The 16363-nt window shown below is 41.1% G+C and overlaps 1 protein-coding gene and 1 pseudogene across 6 annotated transcripts in view; both read left to right on the top strand.

Moving 5' to 3' along the window:
- Positions 1 to 16363, top strand: part of PC (pyruvate carboxylase) — a 133983-nt gene that overhangs the window by 30916 nt on the left and 86704 nt on the right. The window lies entirely within an intron of this gene.
- Positions 366 to 3348, top strand: LOC143646543 (R3H domain-containing protein 2 pseudogene; annotated as a pseudogene).

A 16363-nucleotide genomic window follows, 5' to 3' on the forward strand; every position in this document is an offset into this window, starting at 1 on the left:
TATATGTGATAGCATTCCAGCACTGGACTCCTGGAGGCTGAGCATTTACTCAGGAGTCTGTAGAGGCTACTGTATTCTGTTGAAGAAGATATCTAACATTAACACTATTTAGGAGACTCTGGAAATAATGAAAGAATCAAGAAAAAACTGGTAGAAGAATCTGTAAACACAGACAAGTTTATATCTAAGACTCCAAGTAAAGAAGAAATTGAGAGGACGGGCCATGGTGGCTCAGCAGGTAAGAATGCTTGCCTGCCATGCCCAAGGACCCGGGTTCGATTCCCGGTGCCTGCCCATGTAAAAATAAAGAAGAAATTGAGAAAGAGGGTGAAGATGCGGGTGAAGATGCCAGTTTGCATCAGGAGATGTAAAGGTGGACATTCAACCATGGTCATGCCAGGAAATGAGCCAAGTCTAATTCCAAGGTGAAGCTGGTGAACAGCCTGGCAGTGTGTGAAGAGTCCTCTACCCCATTTGCTGATGGGCTGCTATATACCCAGGATAAAATTCAATTGCACATCAATTGCCTTTCTGACAAGAAAGAGGACAAGCCCATAAAGAATGTCTCTGAAAAGGAAGACCAGGACAAAAACAAACAAAAGGTCCTAAGAAAAATGCTGTCCAGAAATTCCAGCCAAGAATATATGGACTCTACTGAAACAGACCTACATGAATTTCTTGTAAATATGTTGAAAAAGAACCCAAAGAACAGAATGATGCTGCTAGAATTAGAACAAGAGATTCTATAATTTGTTAATGACAACGATAACTAGTTCAAGAAGTTCCCTCAAATTACTTCATATCACTGGATGCTATTATACCAGGCAGCTGCCTACTTTAGGATGGCCCACAATGTTGATCAAACTGGACAAGCTTCCGTCATCAACAAAACCAGTAACACAAGAATCCCTGAACAAAGGTTCTCAGAACACATAAAGGATGAGAATACAGAATTTCAAGAGATTTGTTCTTAAAGAGATAATGCCAGTATGGACCAAGATGATAACCAGATCAGAGTTCCATTGCAGGAGGGAAGGAGAAGCAAGTTAGTAGAAGAGAGAGGAGGAATATCAAAGGGTCCAAGAGAGAATATTTGCCCAAGAGACTGGCCAGAATGGATATCTAAATGACATCAGGGGGTACCGCGAGAGCCGAGTCATACCTTAAGCAGTGGCCAGAGCAGCGCAGACAGCAAACTCAAATCCCTGGAGCCTAGGCCCTGGAGCAGCACAGACTCTGATGCCTCTGACAGTAGCACGCGACCCTCTCTCACCAAAGCCAGCAGCTTCAGCAGAATTCCTATCCTCACCAGAGGGGAAGCATTAGAAACAGTAAAGGTGGTAGTGCAGGAAGGACCTCTAGGGCAGGTATGGCATTAGGTGCCCCAGGAGTATGTAACTAGATCACCTCTTTCCAGTCTGTCCAGGGCTTTCTCCCTTGCGCTGCTCAGCCACAGCAGCTTCCTGCTCTTCCACCCATGCCTCAGCAACAGCCACCCTGATCTCACAGGCAGATGACCTCAGTGACCCCTTTGGACAAATGAGTCTTAGCCACCAAGGATCTGCTAAAGTAGCTAACCCATCCCCAGCTCTGTTCTAGCCCTACTTATCTCCCAACACCCTCAGCAAACTAGTTTAATCATGGCCTCCACTGGTCAGCCCCTCCCTGTCTCTAACTATTCCGCCCCTAGCTATGTACCACGTACTCAGCAAGTCCTCAGGGCTACATGCAAGCCCCTCTACAGATACAGGTTTCTTACTATCTCCCTGGACAGTATTCTTACTTCATCTAGCATTATCGACCTCTCTCTCATCCAGTCGCCTACAGCCCCCAGCATGGTCAGCAGCTGCCTCAGCCATCCCAGCAGCCTGGTTTTCAGCCCACAATGCCTAATCAGCAGCAGACGGCTTACCAAGGCATGATTGGGGTCCAGCAACCACGGAACCAGGGCCTGCTCAGCAACCAGAGGAGCAGCATGGGAGCCCAGATATAAGGCCTGGAGGTTCAGCACACTCCACTGCCTTCTTACCAAATCCCAGTAGGTAATGACTCTCAAAATGTGGTCCAGCCACCTTTCCAGTAAGCCATGTTGGTCCCTGCAAGTCAATCTGTACAAGGGGGCTTCCTGGCAGGGAGTGTACCAGTGTACTACAGTTTGATCCCAACTGCTCAGCAGAATGATATGAGCCCTTTTGTGCGGTTTCTGCAGCTTCCTGGCTGTAAGCAGTACCAGATGCCTCAGTCTCCCTTTCCCTGCAGTCCACCACAGATGCCATAGCAGTACTCAGGAGTGTCATCGTCTGGGCCAGGTGTCATTATCGTACAGCTGAATGTCCCTAATGGACCCCAAGTCCCCCAGAACCTATCCACGGTCCAGTAGAGTCACTAAAGATTACACGTTGGACCAGCGGGGTTATAAGCCTGGAGAATTGTATAATCCTGAAGCTAGCCGCCAGGCCAACACGTAGATGAGCAGCAGCCCCATCATATTCCCTACCCAGTCCTCAGCACTCTCTCCTGTCACTATCCCCAGCAGCATCTGCACAGGACTCAGTCCTCTACCTGTTCTCACACAGTTCCTCCACCCTGGAGGACCAGCACAGGGTGATGGGTGGTACTCTCTCTTGGACCAGCCATTGTAGTACAATCTGTCCAACTGCCCTCCCTTGCTCCGTGGCCAGTCAACTTATACAATGCACTAGGGACAGAGTACATTGAAGCATGGAAACTGGGGCAAAAGATAAAGCACTCAAATCTGCCTCCACTGGGGAGAGCAGACATTGTCCTGGACCAGGTGCTGGAGGTAACAAATCTCTGAGGGCATCACCCACACCGAGGCCCACAAACTCTTCACTCAAGCTCTTCCTGTCTGGTGCCAAGATCCAGTGGCTCCTCAAACTTGGGGTTTCCCATATGAAACTTAATCCTGCAAAGGATAGGCTAAGCCTGTTTTACAATTAGGCCTAAGAGTCACTTCCAGAGAACCTATTTTGTGGCTCAGATGTGGCTTCTCTCACTAAGCTGACATGGCAAGTGAACTCACTGCCCTCCCCACTACGTGGGATATGACTCTCAGGGTATAAATCTCTCTGGCAATGTGGGACAGAACTCCTGGGATGAGCCAGGATCCAGCATCATGAGATAAAGGAAGCCTTATTGACCAAAGGAGGGAAGAGAGAAATGAGACTAAATTAAGTTTCAGTGGCTAAGAGATTTCAGACAGAGTCGAGAGGTTATCCTGGAGGTTATTATGCATTATATAGATATTCCTTTTTATTTTATGGTATACTGGAGTGGCTAGAGGGAAGTGCCTGAAACTGTTGAGCTGTGTGTGTGTCAATAGCCTTGATTCTTAAAGACAATTATGTAAAGATACAATGTGACTTTTATAGTATCACTGTGTGATTGTGAAAATCTTGTATCTGATACTCTGTTTATCCAAGGTATGGACAGATGAGTAAAAGAAAAAGATTCTGAATATCTTGCTGGGACTCTGACCTTTGTCTTTTAGAGGCCTCCAAACAATTCTGCCTTTGCAAAGGCTCATGCTTCTTTTCTTACCTTTTCCTTATGTTCTTTGCCTCTTGAGTTTGCCTGGCTTTCTTCATTTCCTCCCCAATAGTTTCTTAGACTCATTCTCTGATCCTGGGAGTCTAGGGATACCATTGTCCTCTTGTCTAATGATCACTTCTATCTTGTTTGCCGATAAGGAGGAAGAATAAATACAAGTTTGTCATTTGTCCTGCCAAGTCAACACCTTAATTACTAACTTCATTCTTTTTATCTCTCTCTCTCTCTCCTTTCCTCCGCACTGTTTACCTTTTGCTTTTCTATAATCCACTTAAAACCCTTGCCTATGACATGCTCTTTTTTTGGGGGGGGGGGGGGGCGGGTGCATGGTCCAGGAATCGAGTCCGGGTCTCCCGCATGAAAGGTGAGGATTCTACCACTGAGACACCCGTGCACCCAGGACATGCTGTTTTGATCAGAAGGAAGGAATGGACTTCTAAGACTCTTTCCCTTTCCCTTTGTGGTGAGGCAGAGGTATCCACAGCCTGACTTTCTTGCTGCTCAGTTAGTACTTGGTCCCCTTTTCCTGGGGCACCATCATTGCTCAGTACCCTCATTGCTCAGTACCACCAGAGGTGAAACATGGTAGCACCACTGTGCTGTCCTCTGTGTGTGAAGCTAATATTAGTGACCTATGCCTTGCTTATCTCTTCAGAGTCACTTTCTTTTATTAATTTTTAAGTTTTTTTAAAATACCAAATAAACGCAAACATTCGTAACTTTTGATCATTCCGTTCTACATATATAATCAGTAATTCGCAATATCATCACGTAGTTGCAATTCATCATCATGATCATTTTTTAGAACATTTGCATCTATTCAGAAAAAGAAAACAGGAAAAAATTCGTGCATACCATACCCCCCTCCCCTTCCCCTCCCTGATCACCAGCATTTCACTCTAAATTTGTTTTAACATTTGTTCCCCCTATTATTCATCTTTGTTCCGTATGTTTTACTTGTCTGTTGATAAGGTAGATAAAAGGAGCATCAGGCACAAGGTTTTCACAATCACACAGTCACACTGTGAAAGCTATATCATTATTCAATCATCTTCAAGAAACATGGCTACTGGAGCACAGGTCTACATTTTCAGGCAGTTCCCTCCAGCCTCTCCATTACGTCTTGACTAACAAGGTGATATCTACTTAATGCATAAGAATAACCTCCAGGATAACCTCTCGACTCTGTTTGGAATCTCTCAGCCATTGACACTTTATTTTGTCTCATTTTACTCTTCCCCCTTTTGGTCGAGAAGGTTTCCTCAGTCTCTTGATGCTGAGTCTCAGCTCATTCCAGGATTTCTGTCCCACGTTGCCAGGAAGGTCCACACCCCTGAAAGTCATGTCCTATGTAGACAGGGGGAGGGTGGTGAGTTTGCTTGTAGACTGACAAGTTTCTACAAAAGAAAGCATTCAAACAGGGCTTCCTTCCTCTCTTCCAGCTCAGTTAAATAAGGAAAAAGGAGATCCATCCTTTTTCCTGGAAAAAGACTGGAGAGAGAGGCCACATCTGAGCAACAAAAGAGGTTCTCCTGGGGGTGACTCTTAGGCCTAATTTTAAGTAGGCTTGACTTATCCTTTGTGGGGTTAAGTTTCATATGAACAAACCCCAAGATTGGGGGCTGTTCAGAGTCACTTTTTCCAGCAATGAGGATGATCTCATACCCTCTGCCTCTTTGTCTGAAACCTGTTCTTAGCTAATGATAAACTTGGGCAAGAGTTAAATCCCAGGAAATGAAGTGCAACTAACTGGCCTTCTCAGTGATGGCACCTTCAACTCCAGCCTCATTGGTTGCCCACCTATCTACGGAATAAATAGCTCGCAGCTCTCTCCCTCCCTGTGGATGGTAAACAACTCATGTTTGCATTGCTTGTGGCCATTTTGGCCAAAGATAAGAAATGAAGGAATGAGCAGAGGAAGACCCAAGTGGAACTTCCACTGGGGTTGAGAATGCAAGTCATTGAAGAGCCTGGTGCCATTACTTTTGTGAATGATGCCGATGACTTAAGGCATGGTTTCATCTTAGAGTTGGACAGTTACTTGTTGAATGAAAGTACATCTAGCTATAGCTATCTCACATCCTTACTGCTGTTATTCTGCTTATTTAGATTTCAAGCCCCAAGACTTTTTCCCCCACCTTTGCCCCTCTGCTTTAAATTAAGACTATCTAAAGCAGTCTTTACTTCTTCAGAAAGATTTCTGGGATTGTAGCCGAGGCACCCTCATCTCGTTCATAGGCGTAGGGGAATTGTAATTAGGAAAGTGATGGATCTCCTTTTTCCTTATTTAACTGAGCTGGAGGAGAGGAAGGAAGCCCTGTTTGAATGCTTTCTTTTGTAGAAACTTGTCAGTCCAAAATTCTCATGGATAGCTTTAAAGTGTAGGAAAATGTGAGATCAGAATTCTTGGGTAGCTTTTTTATCTGCTGGTTGTTTTTCCCCTCCTTTAGATCCTAATTCATAAAAAAGAATGCAACAGTAAAATAATAATGGTAATTCATTTGTTATGCTCTATGGAATGCTACATTTATCTCTACTTCCCTACAGTGTTCCTGGAGGTGAAGGGGTGGGTGATGTTTCATTTTACATACAGGTAACTCAAGCCCTAAGTGGGGTGAGCTCCTTGCCCAGAGTCATTCAGCTGGGAAGTGGAGAGCCCTATGACCTGGCGATCCATGCAGAGACCCATGCATCTCACGGCTGTCATAGCTAACAGATCAGAACACACCCACCCCTGGAATGTTGCACGTTTGTGCTGGGATTTCTCTGAATAGCTCCTGGTATTCTCTTTGCTATTTCTGTGATATATGTTTACAAAACTTTTGACTTCCTTTTACTTTTCCTTCCCCAGTAGCCTCCAGCAAGATACCCAGAGTCTAAAGAGGGGTCTGGGCCTGTGTTCTCTTTTTGCTTTTACTTCTTTAGAATGCTGCTTCCTTGAGACTGATGAAGTGAAAGAAAATCCTGCCTAAGGCTTTGAAGAAATGCGAAGGAAAAATTTTTTTTAGCAAGCAGCTGAGGAAAAGGTTGTTTGCACACTCCTCGTTGTATCAGGTGGAAAGTGGGTTATCTTCCTCACGCTGCAGAGGAGACAAGTATATTAATGGGTACAGTCAGGTGGCAGTTGAGCCATGGACAGAAATAAGGCTCTTATAAGAAATAATTCTTATAAGAAAAAAAATATTTTTTTCTGTCATGTGCAAATATTTCTCTCCATTGAAGAAATTAAATTTGACTGCAGGCCCGGCTCCATTCCCTGAGGAGGTCAGAGTTCTGATCCCAGGTGGAGGAAGAAGGCCAGTAGGGTGAGTCTCCTTGGAGGAGTAGCTCTGAGATCATTGGGGTGGATGGGAAATAATTGTTGGAATTGGCTTTTGGGGAATTTCCCCTTTATGCGTCTGCTTTGGGTCTCTGCCATTTCTCCTGTCCCGCTATACTTATCTCAATCTCATGTCCTGGGATCTGAGCTTCCTTCCAAAATTGGGTCCACATTTGAGTCTCCCCTTCATTTCTATCAGTTAGGCAGGGGTTCATAGCTGGAAAAAGAAAACAGAAACTTCTGTTGGCCAGAGGAGGATGCCAAGGCTGCCTAGTGAATACTTGTGGTTATAAGGAGTCGCTCTGCTGAGGAGCAGCCTGGCACCTTTCTGCAGGGTGTTTCTGAGCCATCTGAGTTCATCTTGTGGGCACGTGCAGTCAGAGAACACCATCTCCCTTGCTTCCCCCCTTCTCTCAGCCTTCCGCCCCCCCAAAAAAGGCATGGTATATTCTGGATCCCATTAAAATAAGCTCGGCAGTTCCTCTTTACTTATACACACACTCTGTCTGTCTCTCTAATTTTGATTACTCCAGGTTAAACCAGCCTCCTTCTGAATTCATTCATTCATTTATGCATTGAACAAGCATTTTGTGCCAGGCACTCTTGAGAATGTACATTCTCAAGGCTGCATCTCCTATTCTGAACCAGTATCATTTGCAGAAATGTGGGTCACTGATGCCCATTTTATAAACACAGAAATTCTTCCTGAGTAGTACGGTATCTCCTGCCAAAAGAGGTTAGGCCCAGCTTTTAATTCTGACCCTCAAAGAGGGAGCGTGGACCAAGCCCCTTCATGGCTATACTTCACTCTTTTCTCAACAATGGGACCCTCTGCTGTCTGCTTACTATTCCTAGCACACATCCTCAGATTGGTCCATTCACTGCCTCTGGCCTGGAGCCCACTTGACTGTTGTCACTACCCTGTGTCCCGTGTTGTTGTCCCCCCCGCCCCCCAGCCTTCCCCATTCAAAGCTCTGCTTTCTGTTCCTGAACTTCTTGAGAGGCTTTAACATCAGCATACAAGAAAGGCCCCACCCGTGGTTCAGCGTAGATGTTCTTTAAGGTGTGAATGAAAGGAGAATTTGAATATTGGAAATTTTGCTCCATTCTTTTTGCCTTTTGAGACCAACCCAGATGACTTGAGGCAGTCCAGTTGGGCCCATGGTGCCAGGATTGTCTGAGTTTTTCCCAGGGATTCTCCTAGAACCTTTTAGTGTATATGGGCACTGGAGGGTTACTGGGCAAGGTCCAGTTCCTCTCTGAGCTGTCCCATTAGAAGAACTTCTGGATAGAAGAGGATGTCCCTGGGAGAAGTCTGGGGGATTGCTGTCCTTTCCTCCCCAGACTTGGGATGCTGTGCCTCAGCCTTGGGACCAGGATGAGCAGGGCACCTGGAGGTCGCACCCTCTCAGCATGGCTTGGGGAGTTTGGGGGGGGGGCAGGGGGGTCTTTAATCTTGTCTCTTGTCTCTCCACCACACTGAGACCTCAATGGCCTCCTATTTCTAACATTCTCAAAAAGAATTTTGGTAGAAATTTTAACAGCAGAGCCCTTTGACAGGGGTTGGGGTGGAAGGTAGAATTCTAATTGCCTCACACCTGAATTTTTCTTTAATGAAAAATTCTTCGGGAAGAGGACGAGAGGCTTCCACCTGTTTACCTCACCACCCAGAGAGCTCACAGGCTGCTGCGAGGGAAGGGACTTGGGCATTCTGACCATAGATTTTTCAGTTGATGGTGGGAGCTCTGTAAGAGATAAGAAAACGTGCTAACCTAGGGAAGAGCTGACAGGCTTCCAGCTTCTCCTCTTCCTGTAGCAGGAGGTCCCCTTGGATGATCCCAGGTTCTGGGCAGCTGTTAGGAGGCCCGTGCCCACAGCCCACCCTTTGCTGAGAGTGCTGCAGGCTGAGCACCACAGCCCCAGGTCACCCAAGTTCAGGCTGAATGACTCTGCTCTTATTATGCAGAATGCCCACAGTTTTCTAACCATTTCCCCTTGTTGGTAATTTTCTTCTACCCACTAGAGTAGTTGAAATGCATTTATTTAGGTGTTAGATACTCTGAGGTTTAAATTCAGCTGAGCACAGTGTACAGAGCAACCAACACAACCACTGTAAAATGTGATCAGTCCTCCCTGACCTGGTTCCACTTCTCCTTGGAGCTTAGTTCTGGAATTTCAAATTTGATCTCTTTTCTTGGATTAACAAGTCTCCATGCCCTTGAACTCCTGTAACCCACGTAAGAAATAACCAGTTTTCCTGGACCCTTATAGTAAGCAGTGCATTTTCACACTCATTCAGACTCTTAAGAAAAGAACAAAAACATTTTTAAATTGTAAAACATAGCATATATACAAAGAAAAGGAAGAAAAAAACAATAATTTTCAAAGTGTATTTCAACAAGCAATTACAGAGCAGATTTCAGAGTTTGTTGCAGGTTACCATTCCCCTATTTCAGATTTTTCCTTCAAGCTGCTCCAAAACACTGGAGGCTAAAAAAAATATCAATACGGTGATTCAGCAGTCATACTCATTTGTTAAATCCTATTCTCTCTGTTATAACTCTCCTTTTCCTTTGATCCTTCTGTCAATCCATAGGGATCTTTGGGCAATGCCCATTCCCACTTTTTCATGTTCATAGGGGGTGTTGACAATAAAGGATGGGGGGATATAATTTGTTGATAATCTTGGAAAGGTTGATCCCTCTGGGTTTCAGGATTTTCAGGCATAGGAACCGTCTGGAGGTTATAGAAAGCTAAGAAAATAAACTTAGTGCATGAACCTGTTATAGAGTCTTAATTAGACTGCGTGTTCTTAAGAGTTAACAGTAATGATGTTGGTTGGGATTTGGCAGACCATACAAATTAGTAATGTCTAGCTGAAGTTTGCATAAGAGTAGCATAAGATGTATCTGTGTATTACATTAGGCTATATCAGAATTAGGAGACCTTGTTCTTGTTCTGGGCTCCAGGAGTTTCAGGTTGTTTAAATGAGCTATCCAGTCAGGTTGATTTAGATTTAGATCAGTAGGTGAAGCTCTAGAATACATAACACTATCATCCTTGGCCTTGTTTTCTGATTTACCTTAGTCCCAACCAAATTGGCTTCGTTTTTATTTCCAATTGAAGCCTGACCTCTTTTTCAGTTACTTTAAAAGTTGTTGTAGGTAGCAGTGCTGACCTTCAGAGCTGCAGAACTCCAGTTCTGGGTCTCAGGTGTCACAGAGGTACCCAAAGTTCCAGGGAAATACTAGCTTATACACAAATAGCACAGCATCTCAGAATCTAGAATTACACTTACAACTACGGTCTAAGTATGACTTCTATTAGAGCTTACAGTGTAGACTCCAGTTTTCTTATAAGTATTTTCTGAATGGCACCATAGCATATTTGTTCTTTTGTTTCTGGCTTATTTTGTACAACGCATTGTCCCCAAGGTTCATTCAGTTCATTGCATGCCTCACAATGTCCTTCCTTTTTGTAGCTGCATAATATTCCATGATATATATACATATATATGTGTCACTGTTCCCGTTTTGGCTTCTCAGTCATTGAACCCTTCAGTCCCCTCCATCCATTTGGCATCATGGATAGTGTCCAAAATAAACAAACCATGTCTTACAGTGTCCTCACTTGGTTATACAATCAACAGCACTATCAATTTTAGACAATTTTCACAGGTCCAAAGAGACAAAGAACCAATAAACACAGCCTCACCTAATCAAATTAAAACTTCCCCTAATCTCTTGTCCCTACCTGTTCCTACCCCCAGTTATTCACCCCTGGTATTGCTGTGGTACTGTCGCTTCTCCTATAGGCCATAGCATGCAATTTCAGTGTTCCCCCATACCCCACTATTTTTGGCTCTTTGTATGAGATCAAACCTTTAAAGTTGTTCATGTTCTTAATCAGTGGGATACATGGTGCTATATAACCCCTTTCGATCATATTCATCTTCAATATGGCAATGTTACTTATAATGTCACTAATTAGTTACCATGACTTCTATCTGTTCCCTTACATTTGAGTTCAGCCTCACTGGGTAACCTTTCCCTTGTCTCTAGCTTCTGTGTACCTCTAAGTCTCCTATATTCTACAGTGTAAACCTCTGAGATTACCTTTACCTTCACTCTAATAGTGAGATCATACATTATCTATCCTTTTTGTCTGACTTATTTTACTCAGCCTCATGTCCTCCAGGTTCATCTATGTTGTCATATGCCTCGGGACCTCACTTTGTCTTATTGTTGCATAATATTCCATTGTATGTATATGCCACATTTTGTTTATCTACTCATCTGTTGATGGGCACTGGGATTATATTCATCTCTTGGCAATTGTGAATAGTGCTGCTATGACATCGGTGTGGAAATGTCTGTATATGTCACTGCTTTCAGCTTTTCTGGGTATATGCTTTGTATTGGTATTGCCAGGCCATAGGCAACTCAATATTTAGTTTTCTGAGGAATCGCCCAAATTGTCTTCCACAGTGGCTGTACCATTATACATTCCCATCAGCAGTGCATAAGTGTTCCAATTTCTCCACATCCTCTCCAACATTTGTAGTTTTTTGTTTATTTAATAGAAGCTATTGTAATAGTTGCAGGGCGATATCTCATTGTAGTCTTAATTTGCATTTCCCTATAGCTAATAAATATGAGCATCTCTTGATTTAGCCATTTGCATTTGCTCTGCAGAAAAGTGTCTATTCATATCCTTTGCCCATTTTATAATAGGGTTGTTTGTTTTTTGTTGTTGAGTTATGTAATTTCTTTTTATACATCTGACATTAAGCCTTTATCTGTTACGTGGTTTCCAAGTATTTTCTCCCAATCAATTGGCTGCCTCTTCACCTTTTTGACAAATTCCTTCGAGGTACAAAAGCTTTTGATTTTAAGGAGTTCCCATTTATCTATTGTTTTATTTTGTTGCTTGTGTTTGGGGTATAATAAGAAGCTATGTCCTATTACTAGGTTTTGAAGATGCTTCCCTGCATTTTCTTCTAGGAGTTTTAATGATACTTACTTTATATTTAGGTCTTTGATCTATTTTGAATTAATTTGAATTAATTCTATTTTGAATTAATTTCTCTATAGGATGTAAGGTAGGGCTCCTCTTTCATTCTTTTGGCTATTGAAATCCAGTTCTCCCATGCCCGTTTACTGAAAAGACTATTCTATCCCAGTTCAGTGGATTTGGGGGCCTTGTCAAAGATCAATTAATCATAGATTTGGTGGTCTATCTCCACACTCTCGATTTGATTCCATTAGTCAATACTTCTTTCTTTGTACCTATACCATGCTGTTTTGACCACTGTGGCTTTACAGTAAACTTTAAAGTCAGGAAGTGTTAGTCCTACTTCACTCTTCTTTTTTAGGATATCTTTAACTATTCGAGGTCTCTTTCCCTTCCAAATAAATTTTACAACTAGTTTTTCCAAGTCGTCAAAGTAGATAGTTGGAACTTTGATTGGAATTGTATTGAATCTGTAGATCAATTTGGGCAGAATTAACATCTTAATGACATTCACCCTTCCTATCCATGAACACGGAATGTCTTTCCGTCTATTTAGGTCTTTATTTCTTTTAGCGATGTTTTATACTTTTCTGTGTACAGGTCCTTGACACCACTGATTAAGCCTACTCCTAGATATTTGGTTCTTTTGGTTGCTATTTTGAATGGAGTTTTTTCTTAATTGTCTCCTTAGTTAGGTCATTATTTGTATATAAAAGCATTTTTGATTTTTGAACATAAATCTTGTATCCTGCCACTTTGCTGAATTTATTTATTAGCTCAAGGAGCTTTGTCATAGATTTCTCAGGGTTTTCCAAATGTAGGATCCATGTCATCTACAAATAATGAAAGTTCTACGTCTTCGTTTCCAATGTGGATGCCTTTTAGTTCTTTCTCTTGTCTAATCTCTCTAGCTAGAACTTGCTAGTGCTGTGTTGAATAATAGTGGTGACAATGGGCATCTTTGTCACATTCCCAATCTTAGGGGTAATGCTTTCAGTCTCACACCATTATGTATGATGCTAGCTGTGGCTTTTTCACATGTGCCCTTTATGACATTGAGGAAATTTCCTTCAATTCCTACCTTTTGAAGTGTTTTTTATCAGAAAAAAATGCTGAATTTTGTCAAATTCTTTTCAGCATCAATCGATAGGTTCATGTGATTTTTTTCCCTTTTGATTTGTTAATGTGCTGTATTACATTGATTGATTTGTGTTGAACCACCCTTTCATTCCTGGTATAAACCCCATTTGGTTATGATGTAGAGTTCTTTTAATGTGTCATTGGGTTCGATTTGCTAGTATTTTGTTGAGAATTTTTGCATCTGTGTTCATTAGGTAGATTGGTCTGTAGTATTCCTTTCTTGTAGCATCTTGATCTGGTTTTGGTATTAGAGTGATGTTACCTTCATCAAAATGAGTTAGGTAGAGTTTCTTTTATCTCAATTTTTGGAAGAGTTTGAGCAAAATTGTTGTTAGTTCTTTTTGGAATGTGTGATAAAATTCACTTGTGAAGCCATCTGGTCTTGGGCTTTTCTTTTTAGGAAGATTTTTGATGACTGATGAATCTCTTTCTCTTAATTGGTTTGTTAAGATCTTCTGTTTCTTTTCGAGTCAGTGTAAGTAGTTTGTCTCTTTCTAGGAATTTGTCCATTTCTTCTAAGTTGTCTAGTTTGTTGGAGTATAGTTGTTCATAGTATCCTCTTATGATTTTTAAAATTTCTCCAGGATCCATGGTAATGACCCCTCTCTCAGTTGTGATTTTGTTTATTTATGTCTTCTTTTTTTTTCTTTGCCAGCCTAACAAGGGGTCTATTAATTTTATTGATTTTCTCATTCTTTCTAATGCTTTTTTTGTTCTACAGTTCATTTATTTCTGCTTTAATCTTTGCTATTTCTCTACTGCTGTTTGTTTTGGGGTTAGTTTGGTGTTCTTTCTCTACTTTCTCCAGGTTAGCAGTTAAATCCTTGAATTTTGCTCATTCTTTTTTAATATAGGTATTTAGTTTGCAATAAGTTTTGCTCTTAGCACTGCCTCTGCCACATCCCATAAATTCTGATATGCTCTATTCTCATTTTCATTTGTCTCCAGGTATTTACTAGGTTCTCCAATTTTTCTTTGACCCACTGATCCTTTAAGAGTGTGTTTTTTAATCTCCATATATTTGTGATGGTTCTGGTGGTTGTTAATGTCCAGCTTCATTCTGTTCTCTGTTGCCAGAGAAAGTGCTTTGGATAATTTCAATTTTATTAAATTTATAAAGACCTGTTTTATGTCTCAGCATATGATCTATCCTTGAGAATGTTCCATGAGCACTAGAAAAGAATGTATATCGTGGTATTTGGGAGTATAATGATTTATATATGTCTATTTGGTCTAACTCCTTTATCACATTGTTTAGGTTCTCTATTTCCTTGTTGATCCTCTGTCTGGTTGTCCTGGTTACAGAGGGGAGCAGTGTATTGAAATCTCCCACTATCATTGTTGCAGCGCCTATTGTTTTCTTCTGCTTTGCCAGTGTTTGCCTCCTGTAATTTGGAACTCCTTGATTGGGAGCGTAAACATTTACCGTTGTTATTTCTTCTTGGTGGATTATCCCTTTTATTAATATGTAGTATTCTTCTTTGTCTTTTATGACGTCTTTACATTTAGAGTCTATTTTATTTGATGTTAGTATAGCTACTCCTACTTTGTTTTGGTGATGGCTTGCATAGAACATCTTTTTCCATCCTTTCACTTTCAATCTATTTGTATCCTTGGGTCTAAGATGCATCTATTGTAAACAGAGTATAGATGTATCATATTTTAAAATCTATTCTGACAGTCTGTATCTTTTAATTGGTGAGTTTAGTCTATTAATGTTCAACTATAATAGCAGTTCTTAAATTTACCATCTAATCCTTTCATTTTTACTTATCACACCTATATAATCTTTTCCCTTTCTCTCTCTCTCTCTCTCTCTTTTTTTTTTGGCATGAGCAGGCTCTGAGAATAGAACCTGAGTCTCCGGCATCTTTCTCTGTTTTTATCCTTTAAATTACCCTTACTGATACTCTTCAATTCTGTGAGCCCTCTTCCAGACCTCCCCCTCCTGTCTTTTTTTTTTTTTTTTTCGCCAACAGAACTCTCTTGAGTATTTCTTGTAGGGCAGTTCTCTTGTTGACTAGTTCTCTTAGTCTTTGTCTTTGAAAATTTTAATCTCTCCCTCCATTTTGAAGGAGGATAAAGAATTCTTGTCTGGAAGCCTTTCCTGTTCACTATCTGTAATATATCATACCATTGCCTTCTTGCTTCTGTGGTACCTGTTAAGTAGTCCCATCTCAGTCTTATGTGGTTTCCCTTCTATGTAGTAGATCACTTTTCTCATGCTGCTTTCAGGACTTCCTGCTTCAACATTTGACAGTGATTAGTATGTGTCTTAGAGTAGGCATATTTGGATTTATTCTATTTGGTGTACGTTGGTCCTCTTTGATTTGCATATTTGTGTCCTTTATAAGGGTTGGGAGGTTTTCTCCAATTATCTCTTCAACTGACCTTCCCAGCCCTTTGTTCTTCTCTTCTCCTTCTCCTACACCAATGGTTCTTTTTTTTTAATTTTTTTTTTTACATTTAAAAAGTTAAACCCATATTTATTTCCTAGCACTGTTAAACATTACGCAAAACATTCAAGTGGCAAGTAATTATAATGCAAGCCCTTGCAAGGCAATCCAAATTTATTGAACTACTGATGCTAAGTTATACAAAATTGCACCACTTTAATTAAGGCTTTTAGTTTACATTTGGCCACCTCCAAGTAGTTGTAACATTAGGTTGTTCAATTTAAATACTGTGGCTCCCTGTTGGATAGACATACAATCTTTATACCCAAACATTAATGCATACAAAGCAACAAGGCATTGTTAAATAAAACAGCAATAGTTATTGCAAATTAGGCCTTGTGACCAATTACACATGATTAAAATTACTTCCCACATCCACAGTACTCATCCACCATTTAACATCTCAACCAAAACGTTACACATGTGAAACAATCACTAACAGGCAAAAATACTAAACCTGTATATTTGGTATTGCAAATACACTTATGCATGAGCAAGCGAGGGATTCACAGTGAGAATCTGCAGCTGCAGAAGCCTGAAAATGATTTACAAAAAATTGTTAAATCATTAAAAAATTGTTTGAAAATATACACTTCTTGTTGTAGACCCCCACTGTACACGCAACTATAAACATTGTTCCCTATGTAAACAAAAAAGGAAACATATAATAAGAGATTTGAAAAGTCTGGACATTTCCTTCCCAACAGATATTAAAGGCAATGTCTTTAATCTGAGACATTTTACTGAAAGGACTATCATATTTTAAATTTATAAAACCTCCACAGGTTTTTCAAAAATTAAAAAAATTATATAGCTGCGTTAATCAAAAGCCCTTATTTTGTACAATACAATGATAATGACCTTG

The sequence above is a fragment of the Tamandua tetradactyla genome, chromosome 9, assembly GCF_023851605.1.
Source record: "Tamandua tetradactyla isolate mTamTet1 chromosome 9, mTamTet1.pri, whole genome shotgun sequence".
Taxonomy (NCBI): domain Eukaryota; kingdom Metazoa; phylum Chordata; class Mammalia; order Pilosa; family Myrmecophagidae; genus Tamandua; species Tamandua tetradactyla.